Source organism: Apostichopus japonicus, chromosome 17 (genome assembly GCF_037975245.1).
Source record: "Apostichopus japonicus isolate 1M-3 chromosome 17, ASM3797524v1, whole genome shotgun sequence".
NCBI lineage: Eukaryota > Metazoa > Echinodermata > Holothuroidea > Aspidochirotida > Stichopodidae > Apostichopus > Apostichopus japonicus.
Genome location: NC_092577.1, coordinates 2964975 through 2968943, shown reverse-complemented (window position 1 = coordinate 2968943; position 3969 = coordinate 2964975). Strand labels below are relative to the sequence as shown.

The 3969-nt window shown below is 35.3% G+C and overlaps 1 protein-coding gene across 5 annotated transcripts in view; it reads right to left on the bottom strand.

The window, feature by feature from the left end:
* The window catches only part of LOC139954805 (protein argonaute-2-like), a 42831-nt gene that overhangs the window by 1179 nt on the left and 37683 nt on the right, over positions 1-3969 (bottom strand). The window lies entirely within an intron of this gene.

The following is a 3969-nucleotide window of genomic DNA, read 5'->3' as shown; positions in this document are numbered from 1 at the left end:
CTAATGATGTAAGAAGAGAAAAAATGGTTCCATTAATGTTTCCATGGAGACTGAATAATGGAAGTTTCAAAACAGATTATCAAAACATTTGTGATTTATATTCTAACGAATCATGTAAAATATACAATTTTATAGTTACGAATGGAAGTGTTTAGCTTGATTCTAACTGTACAATAGTAGTCCTTCTTTCCCTAGGTGTGGGGGGGGAGTCCTCATTCCACAAATATTCACCCCATCAACAGGAAAATCTTTCCTTGAATTTATTCTGTGTCATGAAAGTTTGATGCCCCCCTTGATGACCGTTGGTGACCTTCCTGTGAAAATGCCATTTACAGGGACAATGGGTGGCCGACCCCCCCTCCCCCCATACACCACCCTACCCATCTCCAATGTTTAATTCCTTCCTATGGTTGAGCTTATGCAAAGCCAGTTCCTTGGTCAGTGACATTGACAGTTCCTTGCGATGCATTTCATGAAACATGAAGAAAAGTAAACACAAATAAATTATGTTTTACCAGGATGATGATGTTTAACTGATAATAAGGAAAGAGATGTAAAATAAAGTGAATGAGCAAAAAAATCAGAAAAAAACATTTATCTATGCTCTACCACAAGATGAAGATCAATCTGGGTAAGCAACAAACAGAGAACATTTAGGCAGTTAATAATAACACAAGCCAATCAAATTACACTATAACTAAATTATGCAGTTAACTCTAATCTTTTGACAATCAAATCTATTCAAAACTTAAACAATTAAGTTTCCGACCAAATTAACGAAGGTATAGCTAATTAATTAATCAGTCAATCAATGAATCCTCCTCTGCATACTCATGGTAAGGTTTGAATGTCAATCAATGGATCAATAGAAGATTATATACCTGATGTAATGATAATGTCACTGGTCAATCAATCATCCAATGCATATCCATGAAAAGATTTGAATGTCAATCAATCGATCAATAGAAGGTTATGCCAGATTGGATGACATTATCACTGATCAATCAATCACCCAATGCATATTCATCATGCAATATGAATGTCAATCAATGGACCAACACAAGATTATAAGGATTTTTAGTATACCTATTTAAATGATAACACAACCAAACACCTGATTATCCAAGTTAGGCTCTGTTTGTTTTTAATAATTTATCCTATAGAATGTACATTTAAATGAACAGAAGGACACAATTCCTTTGGATATTTCCTAGCAACGGTGTGGACAATTGATTGGCCAACCAATCACCCACTGCATATTCATGGAGAGGTTTGAATGTCTATCAGTTGAATAATTTTCCTGATCAATCACTCTTTGGGTAATCAAGAGGGGGTGATCCCCCTGCTTTTTTTCTGGGCATCGGGGGTACCAAGCCTTCACCCCCAGAGGTATATGTGTTTCTTCCCCGGTTCAAAAGTTGCTACACCAATCACCATTACTCTTAAAAATCTGTTAGTCAACTTAGACCGGGATTAAGAAGAGCAAATACAATTAGTTCACCTCCACAGCAAACCAAATGAACATTAAAGAAGTTACTCAAAAAAAATTTAAAAACCATAAGCTGATATAAATCTCCCTCCATCCCTGCCTATCCCTCAGGCCCTTGAAAGCTTTTCCATTTCTTGTTTTATTGTTCTTACAAACCCCAAACAAATTCCAACATTAGAAAATTCTGGCAAATGTCTGGTAATGTTTTGGTCAGCAACTTTGGTCAGTTTGTAGACAAGGGGCTGATCGTGGATCTAAATAATTTAAAAGGAGGCGGTCCACACATTGCAAAGATAATAGAGAAGGGCGTGTGAGGGGGTGGGGGGGGGGTAATGATGACCAGAAATCAAGGTATACTCAAGGCTGGGAGTATCTTACTGACCCGCAAACTAAATTTCTTTCAAATGGATTAATTAGTTAACTGACAGAAGGGAGAGCCCTTAGACTGCATCCAATTATATGCCAATACTTCAATGGTTTGGTCACAAAAAATAACAAATTTCTTACAAAAACCAAAATAAAGCATTTAAAATATAAAGGCTACACGTCTTGTGATCCGAATACTACCTTTGAGCTCATTCAAACATTTTGACATGTTTACAGTGAATTATGAATTAAAAAAAATTATCAAACTCTCCGGTCGATAATGTTCAAAGATAGAGTTAAATGAAGAGACGCCTAGACTAAGAATACGAAAAGAAAAGGAAGAAGAACAGAAAACCAAAGAAAGAAAGAAAGAAATATTCTTTTAGCTTGAAAAAAAATATGATTAGAACGAAATGAATGAAGTTTTATTGTCTGCAGTTCTCATTTCAGAAGGACCTCACTGAAATTTAAGTGAGAAAGCCCTTCTTTATATGTATTTTTCTGTTTCAGTCGGTTTTTTCCTCTCGTTGAAACCTCATTATGTGTTTGGATGGTCAAAACAAAGTTTCTATTGTCAATTTCTATTGTTTCAGTTTCTATTGTTTCAATTGATCACACAATGATGAATATGAATGTACTTATCTTTTGGTCCAAAGTTTGGCCTTGGTTTTTTTGGGGAAAGAGATTGTGCCAATGCATAGTAATAGGAACAGACTTGTTTGTATTTATGACTTGTTTGTATTTATAATGGACTACATTATGAGGCTTGAAGTAAATATTTCAAACCCATTTTGGGACACAAATTGGGACTAAATCGTCAGTATATCTTTCCAAAAATGTCCTGTTCTTGAGGGAAGTTTTTTTGTTGTTGTTGAACACTTTCTGCAGAGAGTATGATGAGCCTTAAAACTTTAACAAAATAAAGTAACAGAATCAGATGAAAACACAAAGATGTTGCTCTTTTCAAAGTAAATTTCTTTGGAACAAAACATGAAAATATGAAAAAGAAAATGTTCAGATCGAAAGAAAAGATTCCCAAATCCCCCAAGCTAATTTCAAAAGTCAAGAGAGTCCTAGAAACACCTTTGTGGGGTATGTGTTTGTTGGGGTGGGAAGGGGGGAGGGGGAGTGGATTGGAAGGGGCTTGTAAATGAACACTCCATCATGTGGAGAATTTGGATCATAATTCAGATCAAATTTACAAGACCCCCCTTTTTTTTATTTGGACCTGGAAGTTTGGAACTCTCACACGATAGTGCAGAGTTGTAGAAATCTGGAACGGAATGAACTGGAATCTGTGGAATGTAACCACTGTAGAACATCATGGCATCTTTTGATAACTATGGACAAAAATATTTTATTATTATTATTTTATTATTACCTACTGATGAAGGAAAAGAAAATTGCCCTAGAATCCACTGAAATGTTCACCCTGTTTCTATAAAAAAAAAAACAACAACGACCGTCTAATAAATTAATCATTGTTACATCCGACCAAGTCTCTACTGTTCCAAAATGTTCTGAAAACAAAGATTCCACTCTTGTGAGGGAGGTGGGAGGGACTATACAGCAAACACAATCAAAGGCAAAGCAAAGCATCTGAATAAAGCATGTTAAAAGGAGGTGTAAAAGAGAAACCATGACAACCGTTCCCATGACAACAGTACAGAGCTGGTAGAGATTTCAGGATTACTGAAAACACATTCACACATCATCTCGGAACTTTGTTTCCCAAAGGTATGAAACAATTTTCTGGCTTGTCTTTACAGGATTTTCTAGTGGCTGAAGTTGATTTCCTTTAGCAAACCTGATGAATTTTTTTTCTTCCAAAAAACCACATCCTTTGAAGAATTTTGTATCCCAGAGTAAACAATTTTTTTTTTTATATCTTTGTTCAATATTTCATCTGGCAACAGGTGCATGGATCAATGTCATAACTGAAAATGTCTTTTTTTTTTCTTTCATAATTTTGTCAATCATTGACCCTCAAAGGAGGAAAAGAATATTTCTACAAAAATGATGAAAAGCAAAACAAAGAGATACATTCTGTTGTAATTTAAAGTACATTTGTATAATTTAGAGGCTCCCCCTACCCCATCCCCACCCCCTGTATA